Source organism: Oryctolagus cuniculus, chromosome 11 (genome assembly GCF_964237555.1).
Source record: "Oryctolagus cuniculus chromosome 11, mOryCun1.1, whole genome shotgun sequence".
Taxonomy (NCBI): Eukaryota; Metazoa; Chordata; class Mammalia; order Lagomorpha; family Leporidae; genus Oryctolagus; species Oryctolagus cuniculus.
This window is the reverse complement of record NC_091442.1, coordinates 123264098-123286116: the sequence shown is the minus strand read 5'-3', so window position 1 is coordinate 123286116 and position 22019 is coordinate 123264098. Positions and strand designations below refer to the sequence as shown.

The 22019-nt window shown below is 54.6% G+C and overlaps 1 protein-coding gene across 8 annotated transcripts in view; it reads right to left on the bottom strand.

Annotated features, from left to right (window-relative positions):
* The window catches only part of PPP6R2 (protein phosphatase 6 regulatory subunit 2), a 101969-nt gene extending 93871 nt beyond the window's left edge, over positions 1-8098 (bottom strand). For 6 of the 8 annotated variants that reach the window (XM_070053107.1, XM_070053117.1, XM_070053098.1 and 3 more), the window contains exon 1: positions 7862-8098. The gene's annotated coding sequence lies outside the window, so the exon portion shown is untranslated. Of the gene's footprint in view, positions 1-240; positions 358-7861 lie in introns of all 8 variants that reach the window. The other 2 variants (XM_070053105.1, XM_070053103.1) reach the window with 2 other exon arrangements.
* Between the last annotated feature and the right edge of the window lie 13921 nt (positions 8099-22019).

The window sequence follows — 22019 nt, the reverse complement described above, 5'->3', positions numbered from 1 at the left end:
TGCTGGTCTCCCCCTGACAGGTGGTAGGGCCCAAACGCTGCCCTGTTTGGCAGCTCCTAAAAAACTGAAACACACATGGGAGACGCTGTGGTGCAGTGTGTTAAGCTGCGGTCTGCAGCCCCAGCATGCCATATGGGCACCAGTTTGAGTCTCAGCTGCTCCACTTCTGATCCGCCTCCTTGCTAATACGCCTAAGAAGGCAGCAAAGGTTGGTCCAAGTGCTCAGGCCCCTGCACTCACCTGGGAGACCTGGAGGAAGCTCCTGCTTCCTGGCTGCAGCCTGGCCCAGTCCCGTCTGTTGCAGCCATCTAGGGAGTAAACCAGAGGATGGAAGAGCATTCTCTTCTCTCTGTAATTCTGACTTATAAGAAAAATAAATCTTTATTAAAAATAAAAAAAAAAAACTAAACACATACATCCATATGATGACTCATTAATTGCACTCCTGGATGTTTACCCAGAAGAAATAGCGTTTGTCCACAGAAAAGGCTTATATAAGAATCCTCACAGGGGACAGAACTGTGATGCTGGCATTCCATATGGTCACCAGTTGAGTCTCAGCTGCTCCACTTCCCAACCAGCTCCCTGGTAATGGTCTGGGAAAGCAGTGGAAGCTCCAGCCATTGTGGCCATTTGGCGAGTGAACCAGCAGATAAACAACCTCTGTCTCTGTCTCTCCCTCTCCACAGTGCCAGCATCCCATATGGGTGCCAGTTTGAGTACCAGCTGCTCTACTTCCAATTCAGCTCCCTGTTAAAGTGCCTGGGAAAGCAGCTGAAGAAGGCCCAAGTACTTGAGTCCCCTGCATCCACATGGAAGACCCAGAAGAAGCTCCTGGTTCCTGGCTTCTGGCTTTGACCTGGCCCAGCCCTGGCCATTATGGCCATTTGGGAGTGAACCAGTGGATGAAGACCTCTCTGTCTCTCTTTCAAATAAAATAAATCTTAAAAAAAAAAATCTTCACAGAATGTGGTGGAATGAGAAGGCCATGCCAAGATGGCCGCTGGCAACGGAGCCTGCCTGGCAACAGGCTGTGATTGAATGGCTTCGGAAACCACCTGGCAAAGGAGCCTGCCTGGCAACAGGCTGTGATTGGTTAGGGCATAAATCTCCCCTTGACCAGATTGGCTGCCTCAGCTATATAAGCTGCTGTACCAACTGAAATAAACAAGTCTGCGGGCTGTTCGCCTCTGGCCTGCTTTTACCCGACTCCTGGGGTCTGTGTGGTAATGCCGCACCTCTTGCCCCCATCACACTCCTCCTCTCAGAACAAACCCATAGCAACAACAGAAATTTTAAATTTTAGTCATAATAGTAAAAAAAAGTGAAAGCTACCCAAATATCCATCAACAGGAAAATAGATTTTAAAAATTACATTATTTTCATACAAAGGAATATTACTTGAGAGCAGACACTTGGCACCTGAGACAGCCACATTCCACATCAGAGTGCCTGGTTCAAGTTCTGGCTAGTCCACTTCGGATGGATCCAGCTTCCTGATAATGTGCGTACTGGAAAGGCAGCAGATCATGGCTGAAGTACTTGGGTCCCGACACTCCCCTGGGAGACCGAGACTGAGTTCCAGGCTTCTGGATTCAGCCTGCCCTGCTGTCTGCTGCAGGCATTTGGGAAGTGAACAAGCAGATGAAAGACCTCTCTCTACCTTTCAAATAAAATGAAATTTCTTTAGAAAGGAATACTACTCAAATAAAAGCAGACACATGCCTCCAAATCAACAAATTTCAAAAAAAATTACACTGAGGAAAATAGATATAAAGGAGCATATACCTCAATATGAGCATATACCTCATTATTTCATTTACATGAAATTCAGAGAACTATAAAATCAATCTATAGCAATAGAAATCGGAACAACGGTCATTCTGGAGATTTTAGAGGGTGGTTGCAATGACTAAAAAAGAACACAAGGCAACTTTCAGAGATAATGGAAGCATTCCCAAGTAATGAACACAAGGCTATACACAACCACTATCAAATTTATACAGTTAAGATCTATACATTCTAAAAGTTCCAGCTTTGTTACAAATTCTGGCTTCCTATTAATATGCATCCTGGGAGGCAGGAGATAACAGCTTAAGTGGTTAGGTCTTTGCCACCCACATGGGAGACCTGGATTTAGTTCCTGGCTCCCAGCTTCGGCCTTAGTCCAGCCCTGGCCTAGCCCCAGTTGTTGTAAACTTTCAAGGAGTGAATCAGCGGATGGGAGCACACTCTCTCTCTGCCTCTCAAATTAATTCTTTAAAAATATTTTATTTACATGAAAGGCAGAGTTACGGGCAGGAATGGGTCAGGGAGACAGAGACACATCTTCCACCTGCTAGTTCACTCCCTAAATGACCCATGGGCTGGGTCAGGCCAAAGACAGGAGCCAGAAGCTTAATCCCAGGTCTTTTGTGTGGGTGCAGGGCCCCAAGGACTTGGGTTATCTTCTGCTGCTTTCCCAGCTGCATTAGCAGGGAACTGGATGGGAAGTGGAGCAGCTGGGGACTGGAACCAGCAAGTGGCAGCTTAAACCATTACAACACAACTCCTGACCCTCAAATTAGTTTTTTAAAAGAGGGCTGCTTGGAACTGGCACTGTGGCATAGCGGGTGGGGCCACCATCTACAGTGCTAGTGTCTCATATGGCGCCAGTTCGAGTCCTGGCTGCTCCACTTCTGATCCAGCTCTCTGCTATGGCCCGGGAAAGCGGTAGATGGCCCAAGTCCTTAGGCCTACGTGGGAGACCTGGAAGAAGCTCCTGATTCCTGGCTTCAGGTCAGCGCAGCTCTGGCTATTGTGGCCAATTGGGGAGTGAACCAGAGGATGGGAGGCCTCTCTCTCCCTGCCTCTCTTCTCTCTGTGTAACTTTGACTTTCAAATAAATAAATCTTAAAAAAAAAAAAAAAGAGGGCTGATTGCTGTATATGGATACAACGCGATCTCCAATATAACTGTCAATTAGTAAAGTATGACACTGAAAAATGTATGGAGTATGCTACTCATGTCTATAAAATCTCTTTCACACTATGTCTTACACACACACACACACACACACACAGATGATGTTATTCTTCAGAAGAAAACAAAGGAAAAAAGCCACACCAGTTCTCTTGGAAGAGGAAGAAGGTAGCTGAGTAACAGGGTTTAAGAGTGAGAAAAATCACAAAACACACATTGGTACCATTCACAGTTTATTCTGAGTTGAGATTTCCAGGAACATAAGTTTCCCACAGAAGGCAACAGTGAAAAGCACAAGCTCTGGAGTCTGACCACCTCAACTGAGTCCTGCTTATCCCATTTATTTACTCTGATCTTAGATCTATTGTTTATTTGTACTCAGCATTCTCCAGCTCTCCTATGAGGGAGCTGGACTGGAAGTAGAGTAGCCAAGACTCAAACTGGCACCCTGACATGGAATGAGTTTGCCTCAAGTGGCAGTTTAAGCCTCTGTGCCACAACACCTGCTCCAACCCCCTTCTGGCTTCCTGCTTATGCACCTAAGAAGGGAAGTAGATAATGGCCCAAGTACTTGGGCCCCTGGCATGCACATGGGAGACCCAGATGAAGCTCCTGGCTCCTGGATTCAGCCTGGCCCAGACCAGGCTGTTGTAGCCATTTGGGTAATAAACCAGAAGATGGAAAATTCCTCTCTCTCTCTCTTGCTTTTCAAAAAAATAGATAAATCTTTTATAAAAATTTAATATTTCAAAACTTTGCTTTTCCTTTAGTAAAACATGAAGGCTTTTGAATCAAATTTCTTGGGCACAAATCCTAACTCCAGGACCTGTTTGCTGTAGACCTGTTTCCTCACTTGGGAAACAGGAAATCAATGGTCTCCATGAGAATTAAGTAATTCATATAAAGCATTTGATGCCATAGCACTTAATAAATACCCAGTACATTCTTCTCTGTGTGTGTGTGTGTGTGTGTTTTACAGGCAGAGTGGCACCACACTAATCCGAAGCCAGGAGCCAGGTGCTTCTGGTCTCCCATGTGGTGCAGGGCCCAAGGACGTGGGCCATCCTCCACTGCACTCCCGGGCCACAGCAGAGAGATGGCCTGGAAGAGGGGCAACGAGGACAGAATCCGGCGCCCTGACCGGGACTAGAACCCGGTGTGCCGGCGCAACTAGGTGGAGGATTAGCCTATTGAGCCACGGCGCTGGCCCTCTTCTGTGTGTTTTAAACAAATAACTATTCCCAAGGCGTGAAACATCATCCCCCTGCTGACAGCTGTATTCCTGAAGCCTGACCTCTCCTCTGGAATCCGATTTTTCTGTGAGACCCTTTCAATCCTTGGACCTTTCCCACTCCTTTCAGTCAAAAGAAAGCCTTGTTTTCCATCTCCAACCTCTAATTCCCTCATGCCGGCCGCCACCCCAATCCAGCTTCCCCATCTCAGCAGATACCTCTGTCACCCACTTATTCGATCAAGAAACCTAGACACCACCCTGATTCCTCACATGCCCTCACACCCCTCTCCTATTTTATCAGCAAGTCCCAAAGCTCTACTTCCAGAATATCTCCCTGAGTCAAAAGCTCTAAGCACAACTACACTCTGAGTACTCACATGTGACGTACATATACGATCAGCTCTCCTCTTCTCCACCTCTAGCCCAAGTTGCCTCACAACTCAGACTCAAGGCCCAATTCCTCACCAATGCCTACAAAAACAGCTTGACTGAAAGACCACTGTCCAACCAGGCTTCTGCATACCTCCACCTCACTAGAGACACATGAGTCTTACCAGGTTCTTGACGATCTCCCCTTTCCCCACTGCACGTGCTTGTCCTCTCAGTCTGCAAGCCTCTGTCCACCCACTCCTCGCAGCTGCCCTTTTCTCACCTTCCAGAGCTTAGCTAACACACAGACACAAGAAGGAAGAGAAGACGGAAAGGATGGGGCATCAAGAAGAGGTCAACGGGAGTGGTGCAGCTTAAACCATGGCTTTGGGAGGCCTGCATCCTATACTGAGTGTCTGGGACCAAATCCCACCTCCGCTTCTGGCCCAGCTTCCTGGTAATGAGGCAGCGGATGATGGCCCAAGTACTTGGGTTCCTGCCACCCACATGGCAGACCCAGATGTTGTTCCTAGCTTTGGACTGGTCCAGCTCTGGTTGCTGTGGGTATTTGGGGAGTGAACCAGCAGACAGAGGGTCTCCGTCTCTGTCTCTCCTCCCACTCCCCGGCTCCACCATCTTTCAAATAAATAAATAAATCTCTCTTTTTTTTAAGATTAACCTATTTACTTGAAAGGCAGAGTTACATAGAAGTAGAGGCAGAGAGAGAGATATCGTCCATCTGATGGTTCACTCCCCAAAAGGCTGCAACGGCCGGAGCTGAGCTGATCTGGAGCCAGGAGCCTTTTCTGGGTCTCCCAGTGGGTGCAGGGGAGCCGAGCACTTCGGCCGTCTTCTGCAGTTTTTTCAGGCCATAGCAGAGAGTTGGATCGAAGAGGAGCAGTCAGGACTGGAAGCGGTGCCCATACGAGATGCTGGCACTGGAGGTAATGGCTTTACCTGCTACACCACAGCACCAGCCCCATGAATCTTTTTTTTTTTTTTTAAGATGTATTTATTTACTTGAGAGGCAGAGTTACAGACAGAGAGAGGGAGAGACAGAGAGAGAGGTCTTCCATCTGCTGGTTCACTCCCCAAATGGCCACAATGGCCACAGCTGAGCCAATCCAAAGCCAGGAGCCAGGCTCTTCCTCCGGTCTGCCATCCAAGTGCAGGGACCTAGGCACTGGGCCGTCTTCTACTGCTTTCCCAGGCCATCAGCAGGGAGCTGAATCAGAAGTGATGCAGCTGGGACCTGAACCAGCGCCCACATGGGATGCCAGTGCCACAGGCAGATGCTCAACGTACTACACCCATAAATCTTACACACACGGAAAGTGGTGAACAGCTGAGAGATGAGAGATGGCAGGACCCGAGAGGCATGTCAAGCCTGTCAGAGAGAAGCCATGGGGGAGGTTGGGGCAGACTGGGAAAGAACAACAAGCTGGCGCCGGCGCCGCGGCTCACTAGGCTAATCCTCCACCTTGCGGCGCCGGCACACTGAGTTCTAGTCCCGGTCGGGGCGCCGGATTCTGTCCCGGTTGCCCCTCTTCCAGGCCAGCTCTCTGCTGTGGCCAGGGAGTGCAGTGGAGGATGGCCCAGGTGCTTGGGCCCTACACCCCATGGGAGACCAGGAGAAGCACCTGGCTCCTGCCATCGGATCAGCGCGGTGCGCCGGCCGCAGCGCGCTGGCTGTGGCGGCCATTGGAGGGTGAACCAATGGCAAAGGAAGACCTTTCTCTCTGTCTCTCTCTCACTGTCCACTCTGCCTGTCAAAAAATAAAAAAAATAAAAAAAAAGAATAACAAGCTGGCAAAGGGCTTAAGGACAATTGGGAAGCGGAGATTTTGCAGTGAGAAGTGGCAGCGCCACTGAGGGGAAGGATCTCACTGACAGGCAGCGGAGGAACAGTGTGGGGACCACTGACAGGCGGGGTCTCCAACAGGAGCACGGGGTGTGGACAGGAAGGTCACAGAGGAGGGAGGGGGCACCAAGGTGGGGGTGAGCACTGACATCAGGGGTCCTCCCATCTGACCGGGTCGGGGGTAGGCTCTGAGCGACCCAGGGACCCTGACAGGCAGGGATGGCAGGCACTTCTAGGCCAGCACAGTCACTGCTGAGGAGGGCGCTGACCACGGGGAAGCCAACAGAGATCACAGACAGGGGAGGGAACTGCTGCAGACGAGGTCAAGGGGTCACCAAGGCTCACACACAGGCTGGCTGATAGGGCACTGACTGACAGGGCGCTGATAGGGATGCTGACTAACAGGAGGCACTGACTGACGGGGGCACTGACTGACAGGGCGCTGATAGGGATGCTGACTAACAGGAGGCACTGACTGACGGGGGCACTGACTGACAGGAGCACTGACTGACAGGGGGCACTAGCTGACGGCACTGACTGACGGGGGCACTGACTAACAGGAGGCACTGACTGACGGGGGCACTGACTGACAGGAGCACTGACTGACGGGGGCACTGACTGACAGGAGCACTGACAGGGGGCACTAGCTGACAGGTGGCGCTGATTGATGGGGGGCACTAGCTGACAGGGTGCTGACAGGACGCTGACAGGGCACTGACTGACAGGAGCACTGACTGACGGGGGCACTAGCTGACAGGGGGCACTGACAGGAGCACTGACTGACAGGAGCACTGACTGACAGGTGGTGCTGACAGAAGGCATTAGCTGACAGGGCGCTGACTGACAGGGCGCTGACTGACAGGGCACTGACTGACAGGGCACTGATTGACAGGGCGCTGACTGACGGGGGGCACTAGCTGACGGGGGCACTGACAGGGCGCTGACTGACAGGTGGCGCTGACTGACAGGAGCACTGACTGACGGGGGGCACTAGCTGACAGGGGGCACTGACGGACAGGCGGCACTGACAGGGCACTGACTGACAGGGCGCTGACTGACAGGAGCACTGACTGACGGGGGGCACTAGCTGACAGGGGGCACTGACGGACAGGCGGCACTGACAGGGCACTGACTGACAGGGCGCTGACTGACAGGAGCACTGACTGACGGGGGGCACTAGCTGACAGGGGGCACTGACGGACAGGCGGCACTGACAGGGCACTGACTGACAGGGCGCTGACTGACAGGAGCACTGACGGACAGGGGGCACTAGCTGACAGGGGGCGCTGGCTGACAGGGGGCGCTGGCTGACTGACAGGCGGCGCTGTCAGGCGGTCGGGACGTTGACTGGCAGGAGGCACTGACGGACAGGGGGCGCTGTCTGCCTGACGGGAGCCGCTGCCTGTCCTTCCCGCCGGCCGGGCGGCCACACTCACCTGCCCCGCGGGCCGGGCGTCGCGGCGGCTGCTCGGAGGCCCGAGTGGAGGCCAGGGCGCGGGCGGCGGCGAAGCCCGGGTGGCCTCGGGCGCGCCGCACCCACATGGGCCTGGCCAGGGGCTCGGCGCCTTCCGACACGGGCGCGGCCGGCCGGCGGCTCGGCACCGCCAGGGACCCGCTCGGGGCCGCGGGCAGCCCACGGCTCTCCGCAAGATGGCGGCCGCGGCGGCGCGGGCGCGCGCGCGCTCTCCGGGCGCGGGGGCGCGCGCGCTCGCGACCGGGGCGGGGCCGGAGCCCCCGGGCGGCCCCGGGGCGGGATGCTCGCGGTGACGTTTTGCTGGACCGCGCCAGCGCGGAACGGCGCCGCCGGGTGTCTGCATCCCGTCTCCTGCCGCACCCCGAGCTTCGCACGTTCGGTCCGTGCGGGTTTAACATGCGTGGGAGAGAGGGGTGTCCGTCCGCCCCTTCCCCCGAGAGCGCGCTCCCGCGGCCGACAGGGCGCCGGCCCGCCCCCCACCCTCTGCGCCCCTCCCCTCCGGGCCGGCCACCTCCCTCGGAGGCCCCCACCTCCCCGCGGCACCTGTTCCCGCGGCCAACGGCTTCCGCTTGTCACCTCCCACCATCCGAGGGAAAGGGTTATGGCGAGCTGTGTCCAAGGAAAATCCTGGGAGGGGTGCGAAGACCTGAGCCTCAGGGCCAAGAGGACCCCCGCCCTCGGGCCGTGTCCACCCCCCCACCGAGACCACCCTCTCTCAGGCCTGTCCCCCCCATGACCGCCCTCACTCAGGTCCCGTGTCCCCCGTGACTGCCCTAGCTCAGAGCCGAGCCCCCCGTGACTGCCCCTCTCTCAGGCCTGTCCCCCATGACCGCCCTCACCCGATCCCATGTCCACCCACCCGGAACCGCCCTCACTCAGAGCCGTGTCCCCCCCCCATGACCGCCATCAGGCCTGTGCCCCATGACCATCCTCATGCGATCCCGTGTCCCCCATGACCACCCTCACTCAGAGCCGTGTCCCCCATGACCACCCTCACCTGATCCCGTGTCCCCTGTGACTGCCCTAACCCGATCCTGTGTCCCCCATGACTGCCCTAGCTCAGAGCTGAGCCCCCCGTGACTGCCCCTCTCTCAGGCCTGTCCCCCATGACCACCTTCACCTGATCCCGTGTCCCCCGTGACCACCCTCACTCAGAGCCGTGTCCCCTGTGACTGCCCTCACCTGATCCCGTGTCCCCCATGACGGCCCTAGCTCAGAGCCGAGCCCCCCGTGACTGCCCCTCTCTCAGGCCTGTCCCCCATGACCACCTTCACCTGATCCCGTGTCCCCCGTGACCACCCTCACTCAGAGCCGTGTCCCCCATGACCGCCCTCACTCAGATCCCGTGTCCCCCGTGACTGCCCTAGCTCAGAGCCGAGCCCCCATGACCGCCCTCACTCAGGCCTGTCTCCCATGACCGCCCTCACCCGATCCCATGTCCACCCACCTGGGACCGCCCTCACTCAGAGCCGTGTCCCCCCGTGACCGCCCTCAGGCCTGTCCCCCATGACCGTCCTCACGCGATCCCGTGTCCCCCATGACCGCCCTAACTCAGAGCCAAGCCCCCCGTGACTGCCCCTCTCTCAGGCCTGTCCCCCCGTGACCGCCCTCACCTGATCCCGTGTCCCCCATGACGGCCCTAGCTCAGAGCCGAGCCCCCCGTGACTGCCCTCTCTCAGGCCTGTCCCCCCGTGACTGCCCTCTCTCAGGCCTGTCCCCCCGTGACTGCCCTCACCTGATCCCGTGTCCCCCGTGACCACCCTCACTCAGAGCCGTGTCCCCTGTGACTGCCCTCACCTGATCCCGTGTCCCCCCATGACTGCCCTAGCTCAGAGCCGAGCCCCCTGTGACTGCCCTCTCTCAGGCCTGTCCTCCATGACCGCCCTCACCCGATCCCATGTCCCCCGTGACTGCCCCTCTCTCAGGCCTGTCCTCCCGTGACTACCCTCTCTCAGGCCTGTCCCCCCGTGACCGCCCTCACCTGATCCCGTGTCCCCCATGACGGCCCTAGCTCAGAGCCGAGCCCCCCGTGACTGCCCTCTCTCAGGCCTGTCCTCCCGTGACTGCCCTCTCTCAGGCCTGTCCCCCCGTGACTGCCCTCACCTGATCCCGTGTCCCCCGTGACCGCCCTCTCTCAGGCCTGTCCTCCCGTGACTGCCCTCTCTCAGGCCTGTCCCTGCATACAGACGCTGTTGGAGCTGCCGGGTGGGAGCTTGGGCCACGCGGGACAAGCTCCCTGGCGGCCTGGCAGGGGGAGCACGGCCAACCCCTCCCTGGTGCTGCGACTGGCAGGAGCCCTTGCCTCCTTTGGCTCCCAAGGGCATTCCCTGCACTCTGAGCAGCAGGAGCTCACACCACCCCATCCTGGGGCGGGACACCGGCCTCCTGAGGGGCCCCTGCACTTGTCGTCAGCTCAGCGCAGTCAACATGGCCCCCAGGAGGGTCCCACGCGCCCCACAGGGCTCCTGTCCTTGCCAGACGGCCCCGTGTGGTTTCTTTCTCCCTGCTCCTTTGTCTGCAGTCATGACAACCTCCTGCTGCAGCCCTGCTCTGGGTCCCTGCTTCCCTGCGGGCTGCCCGGGAGGCGGCGCTTGCCGGCTTTCTCCTGGAGCTGTGGCCGGCGCTCCTCAGCGGGAGCCTCCCTGCTGCCCTCTTTCAACTGTCACCCCTCTCTCCCTCCCTGCCCCCCAACGCGCACCCAGGAACAGAGCTCCCAACCCCCTTCCCAGCTTGGTTCCTTCTCCTCCCCGCTGTAGCACTAGTTACGATCCAAACAGATCACAGGAACCACACAACGATTTTGACAGGAAAAAGTCTGATACAAAAAGCATCAACAGGTAGTAAAGGGATAAAGATAATTCCATATTCAAGGAAGGACAAAACTGGGTTTTGTCCCCTCCCGAGGTGTGTTTGGCTTCTTGTTAGAGACCTGTGGCTGCAGCCCAACTGATGAGGGACTCTGTCCCTGGTTGTGCAGGGACACGTTTGATCCGCAGTGACCTATAACAACAGCTGCTGGGCGGCAAGCCACCCTGCCAGGGTGCAGGTGAGCCAGGCCAGGAAACCGACTGTTCGGGTGCCCGTGAGACTCACTAAGCATCTGCCGACGGGCTGCCGCTGACCTGAGTGAGGAGCTATCCACAGGGGTGGCACCAAAACTGGGCGAGGGCCAGGACAGCCGTTTAGTCCCCCAGTGGGATCAAGGAGACACAGGCAGGGGAGCTGGGCTCAGTCCCTCTGAGACTGCAGCCCTCGGCCACCTGCACAGCTTCACATGGTGCCCACAGCAAAGGACGAGCCCACAGTGCAGTCCAGCTCCAGGACAGAGAGCAGGCAGCAAACGAGGGCTCGGAGCACGGGAAGTGGACTTGGAACTGAGGCAGTGAGTAGAAAAGTGACACCGTCCAAACCTGGCTGGCTCGCTCCTGTGTGTGCTCGCTGCATTGCTGGGAGTGCCGTAAAGCACTCGACACTTCCGCCTGCTCAGTGCATTGGTTCTTGCTGCACAGGAAAGAAGTCCTCACTCCTCCCCCAGTGAGGATGTGCACATTCTCAGCCACTATGTGCATCACTGGCTGCAGCTCCTCAAATGCTGACTTTGTTCCTCTGAGTAATCTCTTACAATAAGACTAGATGGGGCTGTTGCTGTGACACAGCGGGTTAACGCCCCGGCCTGAAGTGCCGGCATCCTTTATGGGTGCCAGTTCGAGACCTGGCTGCTCCACTTCCCATCCGGCTCTCTGCTGTGGCCTGGGAAAGCAGGAGAAGATGGTCCAAGCCCTTGGGCCCCTGCACCCACATGGGAGACCCGGATAAGGCTCCTGGGTCCTGGCTTCAGATCTGCACAGCTCTGGCCGTTGCGGCCAACTGGGGAGTGAACCAGCGGATGGAAGACTTCTCTCTCTCTCTCTCTCTCTCTCTCTCTCTCTCTCTCTGCCTCTCCTTCTCTCTGTGTAACTCTGAGTTTCAAATAAATATTTTAAAGTAAGTGAATTAAAATTATTTGTTTGAATGGCAGAGAAACACAGATCTTTCATCTTCTGGTTCACTCCCCAAATGCCCACAACAGCCATGGCTGGGCCAGCGAAGCCAGGAGTCAGGAGCTCAGTCCGGGTCTGCTGCGTGGAGTTCTGGAGCCGTCACCTGCTGCCTCCCACGGTGTGCACCAGCAGGAAGCTGGACTCAGAAACTGAAGAGCTGCTTGGGCGAGGCACTGATACAGGACTCGGGCCGAGCAGCGTCCTAACTGCTGGGCCGCGGGCTGCCTCACAGAACTTCTTAAATTCATTTTGATGGGAAAGAGAGAGAAGAAAATGTTCCTATACACAAATACATAATTTGACAAGTAAAGAGAAAACATGCAAACTACTACGGTCCTTGTTTCTGGAAATGGATCACAGGCGTAGCTGATATTTGTGGATTTTTTTTTTTTTTAAGATTTATTTATGGGGTTGGCGCTGTGACGTAGCAGGTAAAACTGTCAGCTGCAGTGCCGGCATCCCATATGGGCACTGGTTCAAGACCCAGCTGCTCCACTTCTGAACCAGCTCTCTGCTGTGGCCCGGGAAAGCAGTGGAAGATGGCAGGAGAAGATGGTCCAAGCCCTTGGGCCCCTGCACCCACGTGGGAGACCCGGAGGAAGCTCCTGGCTCCTGGCTTCAGATCAATCCAGCTCCAGCCTTGTGGCCATTTGGGAAGTGAACCAGCGGATGGAAGACCTCTCTCTCCCTCTCTGCCTCTGCCTCTCTGTAACTCTGCCTTTCAAATAAATAAATCTTTTTTTAAAAAAATGATTAAGTTGGCCAGCGCCATGGCTCAATAGGCTAATCCTCCACCTGTGGCGCCAGCACACCAGGTTCTAGTCCCAGTCGGGGCACCGGATTCTGTCCTGGTTGCTCCTTTTCCAGGCCAGCTCTCTGCTGTGGCCCGGGAAGACAGTGGAGGATGGCCCAGGTCCTTGGGCCCTGCACCTGCGTGGGAGACCAGGACAAGCACCTGGCTCCTGGCTTCGGATCAGCGTGGTGCACCGGCCACAGCAGCCATTGGAGGGTGAACCAACGGTAAAAAGAAGACCTTTCTCTCTGTCTCTCTCTCTCACTGTCTAACTCTGCCTGTCAAAAAAAAATTGATTAATTTGAGAGGCAGAATCAGAGAGAGTGTGAAAGCATCAAGAAGACTTGTTGCACGAAGAAGAACCATCACTCCGTGAATAGCTGACTCCTCCTAAGAGACAGCAGAGGCCCTAACGGCTGTGAAACGACACCGTCGGGGCAGGCACTTGGCACAGCACTTAAGATGCCACTTGGAACCCCTGCATCCTGTATCCACCTGCACCTGGGTTTGAGGCCCAGCTCCAAGCCTCAGGTCAGCGGCCTGCTAACGCACACCCCAGGAAGCAGAGGATGGATCAAGTGGCTGACTCCCTGCCACTCACGTGAGAGACCCAGACTGAGCACCAAGTTCCCAGTTGTGGGCATTTGGGGAATGAAGCAGTAGATGGAAAATCTCTGTCTCTCTGGCTTTCAAATAAATAATTTCTTTTTTTAAAAAAAGAAAAAGATTTATTTATTTATTTGAAAGGCAGAGCTACAGAGAGAGAAGGAGAGGCAGACAGAGAGAGGAGAGAGATTCTATCCGCTATTTCACTCCCCAAATGGCCACAACTGCTGGAGCTGGGCCAAGCTGAAGCCGGGAGCCAGGAGCTTCTTCCAGGTCTCCCACATGGATGCTGAGAGCCAGACACTTGGGCCATTTTCTACTGCTTTCCCAGGCCACAACAGAGAGCGGGACTGGAAGAGGAGCAGCCGGGGAATGAACTGGCGCCCATACGGGATGTCAGAGCCACAGGCGAAGGCTTAGCCTACTTACGCCCCAGCACAGGCCCCAAGCAAATCTTTTTTTAAAATGCAGCCTCTCAGCTTCTAATTCCAACAAGCTGAATCAGAATCTGCATTAAAAAAAGAAAGAAAGAAAGAGCCAGAGAGAAAGAAAGGAAGAGTAAGGACATCGCAGGCACACAGAGCAGGAGGCGCATTGCTGGCTGAGTTGTCCTACGAGGAACACTCCTCAAGTGAAGGGAACGTGTGGGTGCCACAGCAGGTGCAGAAACGGACTTGACAAAATCTGGTGCCAGCTCACGACAAGCACAATGGAAAATTCCTGCTCTGGTCTGCATGTTGTCACAGGTGCCAAGCGCTTGCCCCCGGGGTGGTGCCATAGCCAAGAGGCAGAATCTGGGGCCAGTGCTGTTGGTGTAGGAGTAAAGTCACTACCCGTGACGCTGGCATCCCATGTGGGTACTGGTTCAAGTCTCGGTTGCTGCACTTCAGATCCAGCTCCCTGCTAATGGCCTGGGAAAAGCAGTGAAGATGGCCCAAGCCCTCTGCACCCATATGGGAGACCAGGAAGAAGCTCCTGGTTCCTGGCTTTGGTCTGGCCCAACCCTAGCCATTGGGGCCATTTGGGGAGTGAATCAGCAGATGGAAGACCTCTCTCTCTCTCTCTCTCCCCCCCCCATCTTCCCCCCCCCCAACTGTGCCTTTCAAATCAATAAAAACAAAATCTTAAAGAAAAGAGAGTAGGTAGAGCCTTTAAGAGGTGGGTCAAGGGGGAGATCCCTAGGTGGTTGGCCCAGAAAGTGGTTCTTGGGCAAGGGTTGTTGGGATAGCCTCGTCAGGTTTGGTCCTGAGCCCCCCCCCCCACATTCTCTACCGCCTGGCTTGCCATGCAGCACACGCACACCCACGCCCCTCCATTGCCATCTGCTGCCCTCACTGGACACAAACCTCTAAACCTTTCCTCTTGCAAAGGTAGTTGCCTCCTGTACGTCACTGTGGTTACCAACATTGGCCAGTACAGTCCCTCAGCTTTGTAAAAGGTTTGGAAATCTACAGCTAGCAACAGCCTGAGGGTGAAACATGCAGTGCTTTTCCACCAGGGTCGACAAATAGGCAGGGATGGATGCCTTCACCATTTAGCCCGGTTGGTTTGGATTTGGATTATTAGGTTAGGTTAGATTTAGTAGAATTTCTCACTATACTAAAGGTTCTAGCCAGTGCAATAAAGCAAGAAAAAATTGGGATTCAAATCCCAGTGTGGCCACAAAAAAAAAAAAAAAATACATTAAAGGCACACAGATTAGAAAGGAAGAAGTTGGTGGGGGTGGCCTGGTGCTGTGGCGTATTGGGTGAAGTCCCCACCTGCAGTGCTGGCATCCCATATGGGTGCCGGGTAGAGTCCCAGCTGTTCCACTTCCGGTCCGGTTCCCGTCTAATGTGCCTGGGAAAGCAGTAGAAGATGGCCCAAGTCCTTGGGACCCTGCACCCATGTGGGAGACCCAGAAGTAAGCTCCTGGCTCCTGGTTTCAGATGGGCCCAGCTCTGGCCATTGTGGCCATTTGGGGAGTGAACCAGTGGATGGAAGATCTCTCTCTCTCTCCTGCTCTCTCTGCAAGTCTTACTTTTATAAATAAATAAAAATAATAAAGTATTAAAAAAAAAAAGGTCCCAGGAGTAAATATCGACATACGAACAAGTTACAGTTCTACATACTAGAAAGAAACAATCTGAAAATGGAAATAGCAGAAAATCCATTCACAACTGTCTGGAAATGAAACTGCTGAAGGAAGGATAACAAAAGCACACACAGTAAGGTGTGACTTCGTGGTGTGCACCGCGGGCCTTGGGCCGGCACTGGGGCACCTGGATCCCGGGAGAGCTCCCATCAACCCCGCAGCCAATCAGAGAGGCTCCTGGGGACCTGACTGCTGCACAAACAACACCACTGAGGCCAAACTGTTGCTTTTTTAATTGTTTTAAGAATTTGTTCGTTTATTTAAAAGGTAGAGTTACAGAGGGGCACAAAGAGAGAGAGGTCTTCCATCCGCTGGTTCACTCCCCAGATGGCTGCGACGGCTGTGAGGGGTCAGGCTCGAAATGCTGGGTTAGCTTAAGTCAGCTCCCGAACACCTGTAGGCGCCGTTTGCTGCTTTGGCGGTTTTCTCTGTCTGACCACCACCCCCTTGCCGGTGAGAGCCACCGGGACTCTGGGAATTGTCATGCTTTGACGCTTCGGGTTAATTTACCACGTCCTGTTTAACAGCATACTCTACAAGTAAATCAACTTGTAAAAATGACAGCAGCTGAATGTTACTTCACACAGTCCCATCTCTTGGTCCCATTTGTCCCTCCCACAAATGCGATTGTGGTTTTCAGCTTTAGAAGACAGACCCTTGCCTCTGCTGGGATCTAGAGATGGAGGCGTTAGCCTGCTCTCTGCTGCCGGCTAATAAAAAAAGACTCACTCCAAATTCTTAGTGTGTGGTGCTTCTCTGTGACTTGCTTCGGGTCTAACAGCCAAGAAACTAAGAGCTTCCTCCAGGTCTCTCACGTGGGTGCAGGGGCCCAAGCACTCGGGCCATGCTCCACTGCTCTCCCAGGCCATAGCAGAGAGCTGGATGGGAAGAGGAGCAGCTGGGACTCAAACTGGAGCCCGTGTGGGATGCCACAGTGCCAGCCCCAAAACACCTGCTTTCCTTCTGAGAGCCTGAGATTTTGGTAGCACCAGGCAGACTAGCTGTGTAGCAACTAAAAGCTAGACACATACCCGGCTGACACCCCATCACACAGGAAGCCAGAAATTAGCCTGTGTGTGAGAGAGGGGCCTGAAGCAAACAGCATCTCCTCTTCTCTCTTCCAGAAGGGAGGCTGACTCTGTTCCACAGGGCTCTCCACTGCGATGTACAGCTGGGTCCCCAGGCCTTAGAAAAGATCTGACCTTTTCTGTAATAATGCCTGGCCCCAGTGGCTTAGCCAGAGAATGAGAGGCCAAACTATGACACGATTTTACAGCTGGATGTATTTATCTGTGTGCACGGTAAATGGGCACAGCTCCCCTTTTAAACCAAACTGAGGGGGAGATAAGAGGTTTTACTGATGACCTCAAAATATATAAAACAGGTCACCACGTTTGATCTTGCCGGAAAGGCCACACTTTCCGTCATGGGCACCATTTAATTCATAGGGAGTTGCTAAGTGTCAGAATCTGCCCATGACCATAGCTTTCTAGCTCACCTTGATGATATTAAAGGAAATCTTCAAAAATTAGGGACGGGACTGAGCACCCCTCTGACTGCCATCATAGAGGCTGCCTCCGTGGTCTGCTTTATCAGAGACCAGGGAAAGAGGAGAGAGCTGGGCAGAAGGACCAACGCAAGGATAGGCAGCAGGCAATTAAGGGCTGCTTTACATGGTGATGTGCCACCAAGAGGCCACCAAGGCCAGCCACCCCAGACGGCCACCAAGGAGGCCACCAAGGCCAGCCACCCCAGATGGCCACCAAGGAGACCAACAAGGCCAGTCCACCCCAAACAGCACCTGCTTTCGACATGAGCAGCCAGGGCATTGGGCAGGCAGTTGTCATAACAGAAACCAGATTCTGTCAGCTTTGCCAAGAATAAGGCCACTGGAAACAGCACTGCCCTGGGTGTTGAAGGACTCCTGGTTCAGAACCACAGACCCTGTTGGCACTGTGGCATAGTGGGTAAAGCCACCACCTGCAGTGCTGGCATCCTGTATGGGTGCCGGTTCGAGACTTGGGTGCTCCACTTCCAATCCAGCTCTCTGCTATGGCCTGGGAAAGCAGTAGAAGATGGCCCAAGTCCTTGGCCCCTGCACCCACATGGGAGACCCAGAGGAAGCTCTTGGCTCCTGGCTTCAGATCAGCCCAGCTCTGGCCTTTGCAGCCATCTGGAGAGTGAGCCAGTGGATGGAAGACTCTCTCTCTCTCTCTCTCTCTCTGCCTCTCTGTCTCTCTGTAACTCTGCCTTTCAAATTAATTAATTAATAATAAAAAAGCCTTTAGCTCTGCCCAGCTTCCAACTCCAACCACTACAATTGAGGCGATGGCCTAGATTCAGTGGAACGTGAATTTCCATTTAGAGACACTGCGTGGTCTAGCAGCCTGCTGTTCAGAGCAGCTCTCTCCCCAGTCCAGCCACGCAGCAGGAGTCAATGGGATGCCTCCTTAGGAAGGTTCAGCCTCCCTTGTCTCTTCCAGCACCCTGTGGGTTGGTCCGGGCCTCATACATACCTGGCCAAGCCCTAAAGCCTATCAGAACAGTATTAAGCCTAAAACCCCCTCCTGTCAGTTCCTATTTGCTATTAACGAGTTAAAGAGTGGGGGTTAGATAACAGCTAACCTAGATAGTCCTGCCCCTGTTTGGACAGGCCCTCCAGAGGACTTAAACGATCTCTCACGAGGGGGTTGTGAAATAGTCCACAATGTAGAAGGTTTATTAGTCTGCTCCCCTCCCAACCTGAGACTCTGGTCTTGTGCATTAGCAAACCCCTTTGCGTCCCAGCAGAATGCAGCTACCAGGCATCCAGGGGAAAATCACAGTTAATCTACCAGAAAGTTAATCATTTAACCCTTACCCTCACCCCTGGGGAGAGAAGACCAGCCCCAGAGAGGATACAGGCCGCGCAGCAAATTCCTACTTCTGCAACCTTGAGACAGTCCCAGCGTTTCCCTCACAGGTTACGGATTCCTAGATACAGGGAAATAGTGAAGTTCCTAAATCAGGCTCTCAACAGCAGCCAAAACAGAGCCCCTTCCCTTGCAAACAAGCAGATAAAACACAGCCTTCATCCAGTGAACAGCTGCCATGACTGGGCCCCGCAGGTTTTATTTATCGCAACCCAAAGCTGGAAAAAGCCCGGACATGCGGCCACAGGAGCAGGAACAAACCGCAGTCACAAGGGGGAACAGGAGGCACAGCAGGAGGAAGCAGGCAACTAAAGCACACACGACGGGGAGCACAAGGACCGGACGTGGGGACCAGAGGATGCCCGACTCCGCGGAAGTCAGGGTAGTGTGTGCACGGACAGTGCCTGCAGAGAGGCCTGAGGGGACCTCCCCACGACAAGGTCCACATCTCGCTAGTGATTCTGTTACCAGGGCAGCTGGGTCAGAGGTCCTTGTCTTCAAGCAAGATGTGAGTCGGGTGTAGAGCGAGCAGGTAACCCAGGGTCATGACACAGCAGGTGGGCCCCGCAGAGCAGCACTGAGCCCAGAGGTGTGGCTCAGCCATCTTCCTCTTTCCCCTTCTTCTTCCGGGATATTGGTGGGTGGGGGGCTTTGAAATCTTCCCCAGGACTTTGTCTGCAGTGTTGTTGGGCTCAACAGCCTCCTCCCGCCCAGGGGGAGGGCTGGGACCCACCTGAGCAAGTGATCCCAGCAGAGCAAGCCATTTGATGTGCAAATGCTGGTCTGCAGCGAGACTTCTACATTTCTTCTCAGTCAACCACAGAGGGGAAAAAGAAAGTCTCATTTTTGTTCTATAGGCTGTCTCACACGTAGCTAACATCTACTTCGCTACCTAACAGTTTTGGCTACACAAGTGTGTCGGAACACACTGAATGGTCCATTTAAGAGTCCCGGATTCACTACACACTCACTTTTCCTCCCAGTGAGAAACCACACAGACTGAAGTGTCCTGAGGAGTGCATGGGTGCTGTATTCTATCCAGGCTGTGGCACAGTGGCTGAGCCTCAGCTTAGACGCCTGCATCCCATGTTACGGCGCTGTTCCAGTCCTGGACACTTCATTTTTTTTTTTTTTAAGTTTTATTTCTTTGAAAGTCAGTTATACAGAGAGAGAAGGAGAGGCAGTGAGAGAGAGGTCTTCCATCCGCTGGTTCACTCCCCAGTGGCCGCAACGGCTGGAGCTGTGCCAATCCGATGCCAGGAGCCAGGAGCTTCTTCCAGGTCTCCCACGTGGGTGCAGGGGCCCAAGGACTTGGGCCATCTTCCAATGCTTTCCCAGGCCACAGCAGAGAGCTGGATTGGAAGTGGAGCAGCCGGGACTCGAACTTGTGCCCATATGGGATGCTGGCCCTGCAGGTGGTGCTTTACCCACTATGCCACAGCCAGCACCGGCACTTTTGATCCTGCTTCCGCTTAAGACCCCAGGGAGGCAGCAGGTGACTATTGGAAATGGGTCAGTGGTGTATTTTTGTAGAAACTCGGCTTGGCCTCAGCGCAGCCATGATATCAGGCCTCAGTGATAGAGCGGCAGGTTGAGGGCTTGCAGATGATCCCAGCCCTCCCTGTGGGTTTGCCCCGCCCTCCACCATCTAAAGCTCTTTTTCCCCCCCGGAAGCTACAAGACACAAGGTGCCGACCCCACCCCGTCCCACCCTTCTGATGGCTTTTTGTTCAGCAAGAGCAGGTCAGACAGGACTACCACTGGGCCCCTTTGCTCCAGTTCACTCCTGTGTTGCGCCTGCCGCCTGCCGTGTGCAAGTCCCCCTCCCTCCTGGGAACCACTCTCCTATCAGCCGCCTGCCCCCACCTTGGGCTAGATTGTACCTCCCAGCTCTCTCCACCCAGGAGAAACAGGGGAGGGACCGCTGCCTGCAGGGATACCAGGAACTGAAAGCTGGTGAACTCTGGTCTGGGCCCTTGGGGTGGGGTGGGGTGGGGAATAAATCCTCCCTCTCTGCTTCCTACAGATTTCTGAGTCCATCCGTCGTGGGTAGGTGGTCTCAGGTGGGCTTATTTTCCACATCATGGCCCTAGTACTTGGGTTCTTGCCAACCACATGGGAAGCCTGACAGTTCCTGACTCTGGTTTTGTCCTGGCCCACACCTGGCTACTGCAGACATTTAGGGGGTGAACTGGAAGATAGAAGGGATCTCTCTCTCTCTCACTCTGCCTTTCAAACAACTAAATCTTTTAAAAAATGAAACACAGCCTGCACCGTGGTGCTGTGTTATGAGCACCAGCTCAAGTCCTGGCTGCTCCATTTTTTTTTTTTTTTTTGACAGGCAGAGTTAGACAGAGAGAAAGGTCTTTCTTTTCTGTTGTTCACCCCCAAAATGGCCGCTATGGCCAGCACGCTGCGCCAATCCAAAGCCAAGAGCCAGGTGCCCCTACCTGGTCTTCCATGCGGGTACAGGGCCCAAGCACCTGGACCATTCTCACTGCCTTCCCGGGCCATAGCAGAGAGCTGGACTGGAAGAGGAGCAATCGGGACAGAACCCGGTGCCCCAAACGAGACTAGAACCCAGGGTGCCAGTGCCACAGGTGGAGGATTAGCCTAGTGAGCCGAGGCGCCGGCCCTGGGTGCTCCACTTTCAATCCAGTTCCTTGCTAACGTGCCTGGGAAAGCAGCAGAAGATGGCCCTGTGCTTGGACTCCTGCATCCATGTGGGAGACCCGGATGCAATCCCACTTTAGTCCGGCTCAGGTCTGGCCACTGTGGACACTTGAGGAGCAAACCAGGGGACAAATCTCTGTAACTCAGCCTGTCGGGCAAGTTAAATAAATCTCTTTAAACTTTTTTTTAAAAGATTTATTTATTTGATAGTTACAAAGAGAGGATAAAGATATCTTTCATTCGCTGGTTCACCCCTGCATGGCTGCAGTGGCCATGGCTGGGCCAAGCTGAAGCTAGGAGCTTCTTCCAGGTCTCCCACATGGATGGCCAAGACCCAAGGACTTGGGGCATCCTCCACTGCTTTCCCAGGCACATTAGCAGGGAGCTGGATGGGAAGTGGAGCAGCTGGGATTCCAATCAGCACCCACAGGGGATGTTGGCACTGCAGGCAGTGACTTTACCCGCAGTGCTACAGCACCAGCCACAATAAAAGAAATCTTTAATAAAATAAATTTCTCTAAAAATAATATGGATTGGTGGACAGAGGAATGAATAATAAACTATGACAACATTAGTTTCAGAAGCAGATTCTACATAGGCAGGTGGATGATCACAACACATTTTATTTGAAAGGCAGAATAACAGAGCTTCCATCGGCTGGCTCACTCGCCAAATGGCTGCCACGGCAGGGGCCGGATCAGGCGGAAGACAGGAGCTTCACCCGGTCTCCCACGTGGGCACAGGGTTTCAAGCTCTTGGGCCACCTCCTGCTGCTTTTCTGGGTGAATTAGCAGAGCTGGATCAGAAGTGGAGCAGCTGTCACCCATCTGGGATGCTGGCGTGGAGGCAGGCTTAGCCCACTGGACCGTGATGCCGGCCCCTCACTCTAGTTTCTGGACACTTGCACGTGTTCCTAACAGCGCGTGCTGGCTCATCACCCCAGCGGTCCTGGGCTGCCCCTT